Source organism: Phascolarctos cinereus, unplaced genomic scaffold (assembly GCF_003287225.1).
Source record: "Phascolarctos cinereus isolate Bilbo 61053 unplaced genomic scaffold, phaCin_HiC Scaffold_4;HRSCAF=312, whole genome shotgun sequence".
Classification (NCBI taxonomy): domain Eukaryota; kingdom Metazoa; phylum Chordata; class Mammalia; order Diprotodontia; family Phascolarctidae; genus Phascolarctos; species Phascolarctos cinereus.
The window spans coordinates 609,670,046-609,688,304 of NW_027555847.1; the positions used below are offsets into that span (position 1 = coordinate 609,670,046).

At 36.7% G+C, this 18,259-nt stretch overlaps 1 long non-coding RNA gene across 1 annotated transcript in view; it reads right to left on the reverse strand.

Moving 5' to 3' along the window:
- Positions 1-18,259, reverse strand: part of LOC144457026 (uncharacterized) — a 128,623-nt gene that overhangs the window by 89,244 nt on the left and 21,120 nt on the right. Inside the window, exon 2 of the long non-coding RNA XR_013486309.1 lies at positions 4,533-4,657. This is a non-coding gene — a long non-coding RNA (uncharacterized LOC144457026). The remainder of the gene's footprint in view (positions 1-4,532; positions 4,658-18,259) is intronic.

Here is an 18,259-nt window from a genome sequence, read left to right on the forward strand (position 1 = left end):
CAATGGAGCTGTGATCTCACTGATGGGGGTATTTCCTCTAATGATGCAGACAGCAATCCACCTATGTTTCCATCTCATGTAACTCTAGGTCATATTCTTATATAAAGCCTCCTGTGAGAGTCTATCCATTGTGCTGAGGGACCTCCCTCTGGATCTCAACATTGTGTGTGAGCCAAAGGAGCACAGCCACACAGGCTGTTACTCTTTGCTCTTGCTATATGATAGACCTGTCTTTGTTTTTCCCACTCTATGTCTCTCTGATATCCATTTTGTTACTGCTTCTGTGTATCCCTGGGCATTAGAAGCACAATTGTATGACAAAAATGGAGCTTAGAGAAGGAAAAGAGAGCATAAGGAGGGATGATTCTGTGGAGGTTGTGGGACACATAAACCGGGGACTAAAGATATAATATAGGTTGTATAAGAGGGAAAGCATTTTAGTTGGTTGAACATACAACATGAGAATGACATAAATTTTCATGTTAGAAAAGAATGAAGCCAGCAGTATGAAGGGTACATTGGTTGAAGTATAAAACTTGAAGAGACATACCAGTTATGAGACAATTTCCATAATCTAGATATAAGTTGTTGAGGGTTTGGTTTAAGACTGTGGCAATTAGAATGGAAAGCAAAGGTTAATCAGAAAGTCATTTCAAAAAAATAAATGATAGGATTTTCTGAAAAAAATTTTAAAAAGTAATGAAAGAAGGAGCAATTTTAATTTGTTCAATTCAGGAAATGTAGAATGCCCAAAGGGCAGCTGGCAAAATCAATAGTGCACAGAAGAGAGACAAGGGTTGGACAAAGGTATAAGAGATGGATAATGGGAGCTGGTGTGATCACCAAAAAAGAAGAGAGAGAGGGATAGAAAGAGAGAGAGAGAGAGAGAGAGAGAGAGAGAGAGAGAGAGAGAGAGAGATGAAAAGACAGTCTGTGACAGAGATTTTGGGCCGTCTAACAGTTCGGGGACAGATTATGAATGGTTATCCAGAAAAGGAGACCGAGGAACAACAGTCAGAGTAGTAGAAGGAAATTCAGGGAAAGGAATATGTCTCCCAAACAAAGAAGGGAGTGGGTACCTAGGAGGAGAGCTTTTCAACAGCATCAAGTGCTGTGGAGGTTAAGAAAAATAATAGTTAAGGAAAGTTCATCCACTAGGAGATCACTGTTAACCTTGGAGACAACAGTGTTAAATTGAATGTTGAATTTGAAAGATAGGTCACACAAGATGATGGATGAATGATAGTAGAAGAAGTGGAAGAAGCAAGTGTAAACTTATTTTTTTCTTGGAGTATGTGGAATGGAGAGATAAAGGATAATAGATTGATGAGACAGTAGAGTCAAAAGAAAGTTTCTCCTTAAGGATGGCTGAAAGTTAGGTGTGTTATAAGGCAGCAGGGAAGGAACCTATAAACATAAAGATATTAAAAATAAAAGAAGGAGTGATTGTGTAGGCAAGTTATTGGAAGAGAAAAAAAGAGAATGCGGTCAAGCATATGCAGAGAAGGGGTTGGAATTGGCCAAGAGAAAATCTACCTCTTAATCAGAGACTGGACTAAAAGAGGAAAGAATGAGGGATGATGTTAAGGGATATTGAGATATAAAAGAAGAAGATAAAAGGGAGTTCCTGGTGAATCTCTTCTATTTTCTTGGTAAAGTGTAATGGGCTTGGTCCATGCTCAGATTACCAAAAATGAAGGTACCTATGTGGGAGAGGGCAGAGACCTGCATCTAGGAGAAGATATCTTGATTTCCCTTACTAAATGAGTAGGAACAGTCTTTCTCTTATTGGCTATGTAGCTGGAATTGACTACGTCTTTAAAATTGCCAGGCTATATTGTGTATTTTGTTGATACAATTTTATAAAATTTATAGATTGTATAATTGACATTATGCCAAGCTGGGACATCTCTTTTTTTCCAGCAGTATTCAGGGGGTAAAAGTCATGTTCACTCACAGCACAGGAACCATGAATTAAGCTGGGCTGGGGGAAGACCTACTTCCTCCATTCCCCACATGCTCCTTTTAGGCCCTACAGCTCTGAGAAATGGGATTGGAGTTTCGATCTGTTTTTATCGTCCTCTTCAGTTATAGGCACAGACAGTGAATTCCCCAGATCCAGGAGCAAAAAGCCATGGCAACTTCAGTGATAGTATTGCAGACAAAATGTTGCAGCCTATCCAAGAAGGAAGTCCTGAGAAGCCAGGGTGCCAGCATGCCATCCCAGCAACTCTTTGGACTTGGAACTTGGTGGGTCCATGCTCCCTATATAGAGACTGATTTAAGCTGTGGGCATTATCTTCTTCTTTTCTTGGTATAAGGGAAGTTATGTCCCCCAAGTGTTGGGGAGGTATTTATTTATATGTTTAATCTTAATATACCTTTGAAGCAAATATTCCTTCAGACAATCTAATCTGACTATTAAGTGGCTAAATGGAACTGAGGTACAATTCAATTACACCACCCCCTAAAATTGGGGGAATATAATCAGTGAACTTGAGACACTGGCTGAAACTAGACACCTCCAACCCCCTTTAACATACTGGAGAGCCTCAGCAAAGGGGTGAAATGCATTATACTTGGCCTTCCAGCTGTAGGGTCCTGGATAGTCAAACTCATTTGAAATCAGGAAGATTGGTCTTCCTGATTCTAAGACCAATGCTCTATTCGTTGTACCACCTAGCTGCCCCATCTCCAGTTGTTCTGATCTATATCTTGCCACTAGACATAGATGGCTCCAGAGGAGAGAGTGAGGCTGGTGACTTTGCACAGCCCTCTCTCATTTAAATCCAATTCATTTTCATGTCATGGCATCACCTTCCTGTTGTCATGGTCCTCTTAGAGAATGAAGAACAAATAGCCACAACGTGGATAGTCATTGTTACAAAAATATGAGGCAAAGAATGTCCTTTGCTAGGAGAGTGAGGAAGGGTGGTGTGAAAAGTTTAAGAGAAAAGAAGATTTGGAGCAGATTGTGGGAAGTATGGTATAGGATCAATTAGGGATGAATAATGTACTAAAAGCACAAACTCCTTCAGAAGAAATCACTATTTGTGTAAGTTTAGCTGTTATAAATTTCTGAAGGATCATTAATTTCTCTTTAAATTTCTAGTTTAGTATTTACACAGTCTTCTGTATGCTCTTGAAATTATTATTTCTTGTTTGCTCAGCCATTCATTCAAGAAACAGCAGTTATATTAATAATCTCTCTAAGGTATAGAACAATTGACATCTGATCTTTGTTCTGTCTTGAAAGGAAAGCATTTTTTCTGTTGAAAAACTTATGATACAAACATACAATTGATTCCCTCTTCAAACTCCTGAATGAATCTTTATAGTAAAGTTAAAATGACTATTTCAGCCATGTTACCTCTATTATCCTGTTCTAGAAATCGTAAAAAATAAACTTTTTGAAACCTTCATTTTGTTCTTATAGCCTTAGAGATTTGCCAGGGCCATGTAGAGGTTAAGTAACTTGCCCAGGGTCAGAGCTGTTATATGTGCCAGTGTCAGACTTGAATGAAAAAAAAAAAAGATAGAGAGAAGACAATGCAACATAGTGGACAGAGGGCTGGGCCCTTGTCTTCCTCCTGACGTATCTTAATTATTTGACCACAGGTAAGTACCTTAAAGCTTTCCATAACCCAGGCAAATCTCTTAAGCTGTAACTAAGAGAAAAAGTCTTCTATTCCATCAGTCAACCTAGTTTCTACCCAGGAATTTATCCACATGAATGAAATCACAGATTTGGATCAAATAAATACATATATACACATGGTGCCTCAGGCTACTCTTTATAGACTTATGTACTGAATTATAGATAGGGTGAGATTTGCCTTGATGGAGGGAATTCCTGTGCTGATAGAAATATAGATCATTGAAGCAGTAAAACATATGTATATGTGCTACATATATGTGCATATATATTTGCACAGTGTCTTGTACATAGTAGACAATAAATGTTTATTGATTGATTAATCAAGATATATACAGAAATATAATTTATAAAATGCCATAAATGTACATAGAATTGTGCAAATGCAAAGTTATTTCATATAGTTAAGTTAGAGGTATATTTCCATAATTGAAAATGCTTTTGATTGCCACATATGGAATAATCCTGGATTACATTCTATTAATAAATCAATTATACCTATCCATAATTATCAGGGGAATACAAGACTACTGCAATCACTGATTTCTGTTAAACTTCTTTATGACCTTTCCTTCCTTCACTTCTTTCCTACTTATGCCACAACTATTGGACACTTTGGTAAATAAATGTTATCAAGCCTAGAACAAAATGAGTCCTGAATTTTGGCAAAGTAGTATAATCTAAAAAAAAAAGTCTGAATTTTTGTAATCTTTTTTTAATAACTATGAAAAACAAAGCCACACACAGAATTATTCTATAGCAAAGATTACAATAAAGCATTACTAGAAGTCCTAAATTGCAATATGATTCAGCAGAAAGAGGCAGAGATAATCACAGTATTATAAAGAGGTACCATATTGTAAAGCCTTTGGTTTACCTTTACATACGGGTCTGTGATCACTCCAAGCAGCAAAGACTTCTGCTATCCTTTGACAGGTGATACTTTTTGAACCCTGTAGAACATAGTCTTCATCACAAGAGAACTGCACAGTGGCTCCAAGACTAAAAATCAATAAGGATAAATAAAAAATGAATGTCATTTGAAAAAGATAATTAGTCTTCAATTATGAATTATAGTATTTCATATATAGCCCTGTCATTCACACAACAGTCAACCTAAACTAGATTATTTTAACAGCCTGCTAATTGTTCTCATTGCTTCAGGTCCCTCATAGTTGCAGTACATCCTACAGGTTGCTACCAAAGTAACGTTCCTTAAACGTAGTTCTGATATGTGCCTCCTCTATTCAACCAACTCATATTGCCTCTAGAATACAATATTATCTTCTTTTTAGCTCTTAAAGTTCTTCACAACCTGGCCCTTATCTATCTTTCTAATTTCGTTGAATATCATTACTCCTCTTGCACTCTGTGTTTGAAATATAATATAAAGTTTAATACTTAGGTTCAAAAAATCAAGTATATAGTCAATCAACAAACATTTATGAAACAAAAACAGACATTTTGCTAATAGCTGGTGATACAAAAGCCAAAATGAAACATCCTTTCCTTCAAGGAGCTTACGTTATATTGAGGGAAATAATATGAGATCATATATGAGTATATGTAAAATATAGATAAAACTACAAAGTTCTGAATGGGTGGCATTAGCAGCTGGGGAATAGGGGTTCAGAAAAAAAGCTTCATTTAGTAACTCTTGAGCTGAACATTGATTGTTGTACTCTGCCATGGTCTTTTCTAATGTGTTAGCTAACTCTCTGAGCTTTGTGTCATCTGAAAATTTGATAAAGATATTCTGACACAGGTGAGGCAAGAGTGATCCAAGCATGGGGGACATCCAGCGCAAATTGCAGAGTCATAAGATATGATGTCGTATATAATTAATGAATGGCAAGAAGACTAATTTGATTGGGTTGCAGAGTGTGAGAAAATGTACTGGAGCATTTTCCTTTGTTAAGGAATGTTAAAGTATCCTTTGAATTTTTCTTTTTGAATTGCCATATTTTCCAATGCAGGAGGCCCTTAAAGTGTCAAGGATGAGCCCTGCCCCCTCTCCTACAGCTGACATGATTTGTTGTTTGCATCCCAAACTGTGTGTCCTTGGAAGTCAAGATAGGCTCCAGTCAGTCTGTGCCAGGCTGGGAAAAATGCTTGTGTATCTGGGACCCATGTAGATCAACAGACCATCTTTTCTCCACAGTTTAGCAGTTCCCAAGGAAAAAGAATGTGGCTTTTGCTATAGCTTTGCTTCTCCTCTTTGGGAAGGGTTTTGTCCTTTTACCACCTTTACTGCACCTTTCCCCTTCTCGTGTCATGACCCTTTCAATGGAGATTTGTGTTTTCTCCTCCTTCCTTTGTCCTACTATCATAAATATGCAAACTTCTGTATGGATTGTGAACTCTTTGGGTTCCACATGCATGTTCGTTTCTCTTGTAAGAATCCTAGTTTTCATATATAAGTTTTGTGAAGTTGTGATTGGCACCCTCCCTGAGTCCCTTTTTGGAAGTATAAATTTACTTGGGGAAGGTCATAATACTTAAACTATCATTCACAAACACTACAATAGTATTGATAGGAATAAGAATGGACTACAGTATAGGGCCCTGGGAAGGTTGTGGGGAAGTGGAACTAGGAGAAGGAAGGCTTTTACTAAGATGGTTAAGAGGAGCACTGAAAAGCTTTTAAAGTGTTTTACATACTCCACATTTTATTTAGGACAAAATTTTTTAAGATAAAATATTATACATTTTTATCTCACTTACCATAGGCAGCTAGCTCCTGACTTAGAAGGACTTATAGGCCTATAATTCTGGGACTTGACCAATGTCTGCATAATGGCAAGATAAGGTTTTAATGAGTTTAGTGACTGATAGCAAGCTAATCTAGTGCCTTTCATGAAGTCAAACTTCATTCTTTTGACTTTATATTTATGTAACTATTGTATTGAAGGGCAGCTACCAGATTGTTCATAAAGGGACATACTTAGACAATGATCTATTTGTGTCTATGGATAAAGGCATAAAGTAATGGGAAGAATTTATATCTGAAGTTATAGGGTGTGGCTGCAATTCCCTACTCTACTACTCAGCACTTTTTAGATGTTAAGCAAATCACATCTTTTCTCTGGAATTCAGTTTCCTCTTCTATAAATCAAGTAGTCAGATGAGAAGGCCTCTAAGACACCTTTGAGCTTTAAATGCTATGGATACCATATATGTGTGTATGTATAAGTATGTATACATATATACATATATACATATGTGTGTGTGTGTGTGTGTGTGTGTGTGTGTGTGTGTGTGTGTGTATGGAGAGAGAGAGGGAGAGATAGAGAGAGAGAGACAGAGAGAGACAGAGACTGCCTGTAACACACTAAGCTCCCATTTTCTCAACTTATTCATTTCCCATGACTTACTTCTCTACCCCAACTCAGCCACGTACTCCTGATCTTGCCATCATCCACAAACACACCTCTTGCATGTTTTCATGAAATCTGAAATTCCCTTATTTGATCACCTGCTCCTTTGCTTTCCCACACCAAATTGTACTCTTTAATCACGCCATGACCTTCATTCATGGAGGTTCTCACCTTGGCCATAAACCCTACACTACCCATACTCTCTCTCTCTTTGCATCTTGATCTCCTGGTGAATCAGTTCACTGTCCTCTTCTCTTAAGTCCCTTCTCCCCTTATCATAACATGGATTTTGCCCTGACCCATTTCATACTTGGATTACTACATACCTTCACTCCTACACACATTCTGCTAAATGAAGGTGGAAAAAAATTACAAAACTATGCTAACTATGTCTACTAATAATTTGTCACATAATCTCAACTGGGCCTTCATTGATGCAAGGTGATCCTTTTTATACTTCCCTCCATCCCCCCATTCCCTGAAATTTAATTATTATCTCACTTACCACAGCAGATTGTCCAAACCTTTTCATGTCTTCCCAAATCTTTCATGGCTCCCTTTACCCCTCTAACCTCCTAGTTGAGAATCTTTCCTCATATTTTACTGAAACGAATTGAAGCCATTCAACAAGAGCTTTCTTATCCACTCTATCTCCTCTCATATCCCCCAAATACATCCTGCTACTATCCACTCCTTTCTCTCTTGAAGAAGTAGCCCTCTAGCCGGACAACCTCTCTGCATACATGAGTGATCACATTCCATCTCATCTTCTCCAGCATAATGCTTCATCTATCATCCCTAATCTTTAGCTTTTCTTCAACTTCTCCTACCAGCTGCTAACATACCAACTCATACCTTCCTTATACTAAAAAAAAAAATTAATAAACAGCAACAATAACAACAACAAACTCACTTGATCCATCCATCTCTATGAAATATCATCCCATTTCTCTATTACCTTTTGTGGCTAAACCCCTTTAGAAGGTTATCAAAAATAGAGGCTTCTGCTTCCTTTTCTCTCACTATTTTGTTAACTTTCTATTGTCTGGCTTCTGACCTCATCATGTAACCAAAATTGCTCTTTCCAACATTATAAACTGTCTCTTAATTGCCAAATTTAAGAGGTTATTCTCATTCTTCATCGTTCTTGTCCTCTCTGCAGACACAGACTGCTGATCCCTCTTTCCTCCTTGATACTCTGTTCTCTGTAGGTTTTAGGTATTCTCTCCTGGTTCTCCTAACTGTTCCTCACTCCTCATTCCTCAGTCTCCTTTGCTAGATCTTCATCCAGGTCATGCCCACTAACAGTGGATGTCACATAGGGTTCTGTCCTGTGTCCTCTTCTCTTCTCCCTCTATAGTATTTCATTTGATGATGTTATCAGATTCCATGCATTCATTTTATTATCTCTATGCTAATGATTCTCAAATCTACCTATCTAGCCCCAACTTCCCCTAAGTCTCTAATTCTTTATTGGACTTCTTGAAGTGGATTTCCAGTAATCACCTTAAACTCAACACACCCAAAACTGAACTCATTATCTATTCCCCAAAATCTTCATCTCCAAACATCCCTATTATTGTAGAGGGCATCACTATCTTCTCAATCCCCAAGGCTCATAATCGGGGTGTCACCCTCAACTCCTCAGTCTCTTTCAAACCTCTTTATCCAATCTGATAACAAGATCTGTTGGTTTTGCCTTTGCAACATCTTTTTCATACTCTCTCTACTCATATACTGATATCAATCTGGTACAGTCCTTCATCACCTCATGCATAGACTGTAGCAATAGCTTGTTGTTTGTTCTACATGACACAAGCCTTTTCCCACTCCATTTTATCTTCTACTCAGTGTCAAACAGATCTTCTTTAACCTCAGGTATGACCATGTCACTTCTCTATTGGATAATCTGCAGTGGCTTTCTATCACCTACAGGATCAAATATAAAATCTTCTGTCTAGCATCCAAAGTCCATAATAACCCTTCCCACCAACCTTTGCAACCCTTTTATATCTTACCATGTACTTTTTGATCTAATTACACCAACCTCCTTGCTCTACCTCAAATAATACATTTCATCTCGTAACTCCAAGCATTTTTATTGTCTGTCCTCCATGCCTGGAATTATCTTCTTCCTCATTTGTCTCCTGGCTTCTCTTGCTTTCTTCAAATCCCAGCTAGAATGCCACCTTCCAGAGGGGGCACAGCCAAGATGGAAGAGTAAAAGCAGTGACTTGCTTGAGTTCTCCCCCAAACCCCTCCAAATACCTGTAAAAAATGTCTCTAAACAAATTCTAAAGCATCAGAACCCACAAAAACACAGAGTGAAACAAATTTACAGCCCAAGACAACCTGGATGGTTGATCAGAAAGGTCTATCGCACTGGGCAAGGAGAGGAACGCAGGTCAGCAGGCATGCACAGGCAAAACAGGCCTCAGTGAACCTGGAACAAGCCTTAGAGGACTGAATCACTATGGCAGTTTCCAGACTTCTCAATCCATGAATGCCAAAGAGAACTTAGAAGGTCAGTAGGAAAAGTCTGTGACCACAGTGAGAGAGAAGCTTGATCCCAGCCCCAGTCCTGGAGCAGCACTGGGTTGGCGGCTGCTTCCAGAGCTTCTGGCCTACAGACTGAGGGGGAACTGAGTGGCTGATCAGAGAGGGATTGCAGGGATCTCTTTGCTGGTGCTAAGGCAGGGTTCTCTTGCTTTGCCTATGCTTAGATCTGAGTCACAGTTCTAGGTACAGTCTTAGGGCAAGGAGGAACACCGGTGTGGTGGAGCTTGTTGTGGTGATAAAGAGGAAAACCTTCTCATAGTTCCAAGGCAGAAAAGAGTGCTTGTGGTCACTCATAGGTCAGAACACAGGCCAGGAAAGGAGTAAACACCTCCCCTTATCATACCACTTTGGAAGAACTGAAAATTTACAAGTCCTTAGAAGTATCTCTGAAAACAGCTTCACAAAACCCCCAAGCTTGGGACAGGACATTATCCACATTGGAAGCAGACCCCTTCCTTAGCAAAGAGTTTATAACTCAACTAATTGGCTGGGATCATGATCAAACTGCACAAAAAGTCTTTTTTTGGGTGACAAAGAAGATCAAAACACAACCAGAAGAAGACAACAAAGTCAAAGCTTCTACATCCAAATCCTTCAAGAAAAATATGAATTGGTCCCAGGCCATGGAAGAGCTCAAAAAGGAGTTTGAGGAACAAGTAAGAGAAATAGGGGAAAAACTGGGAAGAGAAATGAGAGTGATACAAGAAAATCATGAAAAACAAGTCAACAGCTTGCTAAAGGAGACCTAAAAGAATACTGAAGAAAATAACACCTTAAAAAATAGCCTAACCCAAATGGCAAAAGAGGTCCAAAAAGCCAATGAGAAGAATGCCTTAAAAAGCAGAATTGGCCAGATGTAAAAGGAAGTCCTAAAGCTCACTGAAGAAAATACTTCTTTAAAAATTAGAATGGAGCAATAGGAAGCTAGTGACTTTATGAGAAATAAAGTGCCACCTTCCAGAAGGAGCCTTTCCTAATTTCTCTTAATTCCAGTGCCTTCCCTCTGTTAATTATCTCCAAATTATCCTCTACATAGCTTTTCTGTAGATAGTTGTTTTTATCTTGTCTCCCCATTAGATTGTGAGCTTTTTGAGGGCAAATGCTATCTTTTTTCTTTGCATCCCCAGCTCTTAGCATAGTGCCTACCAAATAGTAGGTGCTTAATAAATATTTATTGATAAATTGTTTATTGATTATTCAAGTTTATACCTCATCCTCTAGTCTAAATCTGTCCACACATCTCATATCAAAATGTGACAGAAAGGCTTGTTCAATACAAATATGGTTTAACCAACAATGAAAAAATGAAAGAAAAAAAACCTTTATGTGGAAAATGATGTAGTGGGTGAGGTGTTGTTGTGCAGTCCTGTCCAACTCTTCATGATTGTGCGGACTACACTGTCCATGAGGTTTTCTTGGCAAAGATACTTCAGTGGTTGCCATTTCTTTCTCCAATGCAAGGCAAAGGATAAGTGACTTGCACAAGAGCTATAAAGTATTTGAGGTCACATTTAAACTCAGGTTTTCCTGACTCTAGGCCCAGTGCTCTATCTATAGAATCATCTAGCTGAATTAGAATACAGGAAGACCTGGGATTAAATCCTACCTCCAGTACTTACTACCTTTTTGAATGTGGGAAGCCTATTCCAATTCAATGAGGATTCATTATGCACATATGTTTAAGTCATTACTCACCCCTTTCAGTCTGTTTCCTTACTGTTAAAATGTTTATAAGAATATCTTGTTTCCAATTCATAGGCTCATTGTGAGCTTGAAATAAGATAAGCACTCTATCTAAATGAGATAAGATGTTTTTCTAAGGTTTAGTTGGCAGCTATTATTAGTGCCAGATATCCCAAATTTAAGATGCCAATGAAAGTTAGCTAATTAACTAAAAATGGCAAACTCATTAAGCATAAAATATACAATGGTACCAATCATGAATCCTCTATTCCCCTTCACTAGGCCCATGCCAGATAACTTCTATCTGTTAAAACTTCTTTACAGTGATTTCTAATAGCAAAGAGATACATGGTAATTTCAAGTTAATCAAAGTAAAAAGTGTCTATTTGAAATATGATTATTCTAAATCAGTATTTTATTTCTGTCTCAAATATTAACCTAAAAACTTGATTAAAAAAGATATAGTAGAATCAAGTAAAATGAAAATGAAATGCATTTAAAACCCTCTAGAAAGAAGGAAGTACAAACTGGATACCTAAGATTAACTTGAATAAAGAATTAACACCATTATCCAATAAATGAATCTGTGTGGTTTAGATAATTTTAGTTGGCTCTAGTATGTGATATAAAGTTCCATACAACTTGCTACTGGATGAACTAATCTTACAATGAAGTAGATGCATATTTTTCCAAATTAGCATTTTGTGAGAAGAAATTACTGAGCATGAAGGATACTATATAAAATTACAGAGTCTAAATTCCCTGCCTGCAGTGAAAAGTGGAAATACTCAATGGACAGAAAATAAGTATCACCAAAATGACCTCAGTAAGGCCATTGTAGAATCCTTTAAAATTGGATCATTTCAAATGCATGCAAACTAACAATTGCAAAAGTGAATAATTGCACATTAGCAATTCTGAGGTTGTATTTCTACCACTGTAGAATGAGAGGCTAGGAAAATTACCATAATACAATTTACAACTTAGAAAAGTATAATCTTTGAATGATGAAAAAAGCATCACAATAAAATTAAATTAATTTCCCTTTATTTCTCTTTTCTGAAATTAATTCAATATGCCTAGAAAGCAGTAGAAATTTTGTAGATTCAAAAATAATTCCAAGATTCTAAAGTACAGCAGATTTTTAACTTTGTCTCCCATTTATAATGGGCTTTTAAAAATGCTTCTATTTTATGTATCTCACAAAATTTAGCATAAACAGAAATAGTTTTATAATTAAACCTTTTGGTGTGTCCAGTATGTTTTGATAGAAGAAATAAGTGATGATTATCAGTAACAATAGTCCCATATATGCCTGGGGTTCATTTCATTATTGTTGGAAGTCAACATGAGCAAAGTGAAAGTCAGGGAAATCAGGAAGGTTAAAAATAGGTAGATTTGATTGTTCCCATTTACCCCTTTCATCCATTTGGTACCAATGGTTGACCATGCATGAAGGCAGAACTTTTAACATCTAAAATTCCTTTGACAATACTTAGAACATTGTGAAAGTTCTTTTTAAAGTAATTAATTCTAGAAACTTTTATGAAACCTCTATAATTTGCAAAGAATATTCTGACAGTGAGGGGAAAAGATAGTCTTCTAAATAGACCTATATAGATGCAAGAGACCCCAGAGACAAAATTAGCCTTTATGAAGACATGTGTAGAAGATAGAAACAGAGTATATGTTAGGTAAGGTATGACATTATAGTTGGAGGGAATGAAAATATGTAAAAGTATGAGAAATATTAAGTGCTAATTATGAACTGTCTGACTGAAAAATATGTTCTGGATGAGAAGGGAAGTGAACCCAAAACAGAATGTTTTGTTAGAAAGTATTTTACTTATTAAAGAACATTTAGGGAAAAGCCTGTAAACTGAGTCACTTTCAATGTGGAGATGGGACCCATATTCCAAATCACCCCATGATCACAGCCACTGGCCAACTGCCACCAACAGAAAGATAAGCATGAGAACTATGGGAGTAGAAGCACTCCCCTTTCACAACGCCCCCTTCCCCAGCCCTCATGTCTGTCATCTAGGGAAGCAGCTACTAAGGCAAAAGAGCAAACTATCCCCAACAACTGCCAACCAAATGCCACTCACAAGGCAGGCAAGCCAGCCTAGCTGAAGTATCCTGTAGCAAGGCCCATACTGGAGAAACAGGAGGGATTATGTTCTAGGCAAGGCAAACCACCAACACCATGACCAACATCTGCCCCCAAACCCTGCTGAAGACATTATAAGACTCTGAACCAAAAAGCCTTAGGAATAACAATTCTTCTAGTCCAATGCCTACAACCTCCATACTGGGAAGCAACCCCTGTGGAGATGAAGCTTGACAGTTGTTCCTAAGGGTTCTATAGCCACAGGTGCTGAAGAGCTGGAAAAGAAAGTTCTCATCACCAAACTTTTTGCCATTGTCAAACGGTTCAGCATCAGAAAATAATGTGATTTTAATCAACAAAAATGACATTGAAGAAGAACTATTACCATCTGCTTTGCCACTGAACTCTAAGGACAATGGGATCTTTCTATCTGACTTGTAGGTAAAATCTTCCATACATTACAATATTTTCCAATTAGAATGTGGGCTCCTTGAGAGCATGGATTGTCTTACATATATACTCGATGCTTTGCAAATAGTAAGTGATTTAAAAATGCTTTATCATTCATTCTAAATACACACCTAATCATCTGTTCTTATTAAATTGCTTTTCTATGTGCTGTGCAACATGTGAATAGACCAGATTTTTGCCCTAACTTAAGAGGGCTTTTATATGTGTTTTAAAATCCCTGGAATGAACAAAAGAAATATAGATCATAAAAGCCACTTGTAAATATGTAAATATTACATAAAGTAAGACTAAGACATATAATAGGAAAGCGAAACACTATTGAAGAAAAATGAAGGATAACCCAGTCAGTAGTTTTTCTGAAGTTCAATTTTAAATGGATCAAAAGAGTCAATTTCTTTTTTAAAGTCAGAGTGTCAATGAGTAAAGTTTTTTGAATCCTTGAAAATCCTAAACACAAATTTTCTTTTGGGAACTGAAGGGATGACAGCAAAAGCATGATATCTGTCTTCAAGTATATGAAGGGCTGGTGGAAGAGGGATTAGCTTTGTTCTGCTTGACCTCAGAGGACAGAAAAAGGAACAATGGATGGAAGATACATAAAGGCAAGTTTAGGGGTGATATGGTGATAAACTTTGGACCATTAGAGCTATCCAAAAGTATAATGATCTGCTTTCAAAGGTACTGGAGTGCCCCTTGTTGAATGTTCCTAAGCAAAACCTGGATAACCAGACTTTGTGTTTGTAGTATGGGATATGAGGGTTTTTCTATGGCATGGGTTGGTCTAAATGGTCTCTGAGTTCCCTTTTAACTCTAAGATTATGTGATTTGGATTCTAGTGGCAATGTGGCAAAATATGTAAGTGACAGGGAGAAATCAAGCAATATGTGCTTAGTGTGACACAGTGTTAAAAAAAAAAATTGACTGTAGCCAGAGGAGAATGGTTTGTGAAACCTTCCCCCCCCCAAAAAAGAATATTTGTATATACTTATTTATGAATGTGCTATCTCCTCTGATAGAATATAAATTTCTTGAGGGCTAGTACTGTTTTGTTTTTGTTTTTGTTGTTATATCTCTAGTACCTAGCACAATGTCTAGTACAGAATAAGTGCTAAATGAAAACATTGATTGACTCATTGATTGAATCAATGGTTTTCCGAAGAGAGTCTATAAGACTATTAAAATCTTCAGATTGAGATAATTTTTTCAATATTTTATATATATATACACACACACACACACACACACACACACATACACACATATATATATATATATGTATATATATATATATATACATATAATATATTTTAAATAGCCATTCTAGTAATTAAAATTAAAATGAGTTTTGTCTTTGTTTTGTTTCAGGAAACAATTAGAAAAAATTAGAAAAACAATCAGAAAATCACTTGATCTCTCTGGACTTCAATTCCATCATCTTTAAATAAGTAGAATAAATGATCTCCAAATTCCTCTTTAGCTTTAAAAAAATCTGTGAGCCTTTTTATCCCATAGGTGTCAGTGTTCCCTTTAATGGGACAAATAGCAAATCTTTCATGCCTTTTATCTTGTGAGATCTTTATCCATATCTTTCCATAAATTGTCTATGGAGGATTAAACAATTGCCCTGGAGACTTTCCTCTTGTTCCTTTACTGTTTCAAAGATACCATTATAGAGACCCGACATGGTATAGTGGATAGAGGAAGCAGCTTGGCGTGGTTTTTGAGACATACCAGCTTATGTAAAGCCGAGCAATGCACTTAAACTTTTAACGTCCAGGTAAAGCTCTAAGATTATAAATGACAGACTAGTTGATGTTCTCCATTTTGTAGAGGGATTTATCATACTGGGACTTTTCCTGATAAAATCACAAGCCTTAATCATAAAACAAGATACACACACATAAAGTTCATCTTTTGAACCAATGTTTTCTACAAAAATTGACCAATTTACCCCAATGATACATATTCTTACTTTTATTTTAGTCAAATAATTACTATATTTTACATGAATTATTGCTATCAATATTCTACACTTCTTGTAGACATCTTTCATCATTCTATTACCCTAAGGTGATAGTTATACAATAAAATAGGTTTTATATATGTATATATTATATATGCCCATATATACATATACACATATGTGTGTGTTAGATATGATGTTTTGTCTTTGTTTTATGTAATGACTAGGGATGTCACTAGTTTCACATATAATCTTGATGTAGTATTTTTTAAAATAGAACACATATAAAAATTAAATTATAGCATATTCATCTGGGGATCACATATATAGAGTACTGCCATTTTTACCTAAGGATATACTAGGACTCAAACACTTACAGAAAAACCTTACAGTTTTTCCTATATGCTTAAAAATTGTTGCCCTATCAAAAAATTACTGTATAGATGTGTGATGCATCATTAACTCTGAAAAGGTACTTTTAAATCATCCTTCGTTATTTAATATCTATATTCAAGCACAAAACTAGCTCCCAGGGTTTATAGACTCTGTCCCTTTAATAATTCTAGCTCTCCATACTGGAATTCATTGCTCTGAAGAAGAAAATGAAAATGTCTACAAAACAGAGTCTTCTTCAATGTAAGATCACAGTCTCTGTGGGGCATGGTTGGCAAAGGGAGAAAGAGGCACAGGTCTTCCCACCAAGCTGGCCTCCCATGGGCCTTGGCCAGTCTCTCCTGGAAAGCTGAGGCTGTTGGGGGCCCAGGGCCAGAGTCAGTCATCAGACCTGCACTCTTCCCAAAGACAGGCACTGCCAGCCCTCTCTCCAAAAGCTAAAAATTTTAACTTATTAAAGCTTAAAATTGAACCAATATTTGTGACACCCTCTATTGTGACTACTCAAATGGATTTGTGAGCTCAGAGATTTGGCTGTTCCCTCCGAGTTTGCAAATCTCAGTCTATACATACCTTCCTAGCCATAGCAATTCTTGTTCAGATCTTACGAATCTGTGTATGCCTAATTATAAACATTAACTAATCAACAATTTTTCAAATACACCAACAAAGTGCAAAATCCTGTGCTTAAGTGCTGAAATACAAAACAAAAACACAAGTGTCTCTGCCCAATGCTTAATGATTGCATTACACTCTAGCTACGAAAAGATATTAATATAGGTAGGAGAGAAAAAAATCCCCCCTAGCTACTCCTACAGTCAGAGAACTAAATCCTGCCATATCTGTCCTATAATGACATGATGGCACAAGTTATCTGGACAACCTAGTTCCCTAATTCCCAAGTTAATGATTCTAGTAATGTAATCAGAAAGATTCAAGCAATATGAGAAAATACAATTGTGAATGCAGTCAAATTATTTTATATTCTCTTAACTGAAACACTTAGGTTTCTGTGACTCAGAGCAAAGTAGAACTGATCAAAAGTTAATCTGCCTTTATTGGAACCTCAGAAATATAACTGTACAACTTCCCTTGCTTATTAAAACTACAATCTCTATTTCATGTCAATTTTTTTTCCAGTTAAACATGTGACTAGATCAGAATCTTTAATCTGGTCCTTTTCTTCATTTTGATATGCTGTCAGTTATTAAGTCCTGTTGACTTTTCTGGCAAAATCTTTCTCTCTGGGCATTATCTTAGATGACTTCTAAGATCTGTAACAAATTTAAGACTAAGATTGAACCTCATTAGCTTGTGATTGGATTAGTGGGTTCTTCTCAGAGCAGGCCTCTCAGAATTCAGCCTCTCCCAGCTTAGTTCATGCTGAATATTTATGACAGACTCACTGAAACACCACTAACAACATTTAAGTCCCCTCTTTAAACTGTCAGTAACTTCTAATTTTCCACAACAGTCAGTCATTATACGCCACAAAACCTAAATTTCTCTCTTGATGTTGCAGAGCTCCCATAAGTTGGCCCCTCCATCAGTAAGTATTTACTTTACTCGCCACTATGATTCATTGTTCAGGCTATTCTCCACATGAACATCATATTCTTTTCCACTTCAATTTCTTCTCTTATTGTGAATAAATGCTTTCCCTTAAACTGGAATGCCTTCCCCAACCAAATACAATTACAATTTATCATTTAATGCCAAGATGGAGCCCTTTCTCTTCTATTTATTTTTTTCAAGTGAAATTATATATATATATATGCATGTGTGTCTATATGTATATCTATATAAAATTGTGAATGTTGATTTATATCATCAAAAAATAACAATATAAAGGTAAGACAGCATAATGCTGTGGGGAGAGTGCTATCTCATGACCCAGATAATATTGCTCTGTCATTTCCTTGGCCACATTTCTAATATTGACTAAACCTTCACTCATTCTCCTTGGCCCACTGGTCATGGTAGGGGTGAGGGAATACTTTTTATTTCTCATTGTTACTTCTAGGTTCTCTCTTTTCCTTCTTCATTTG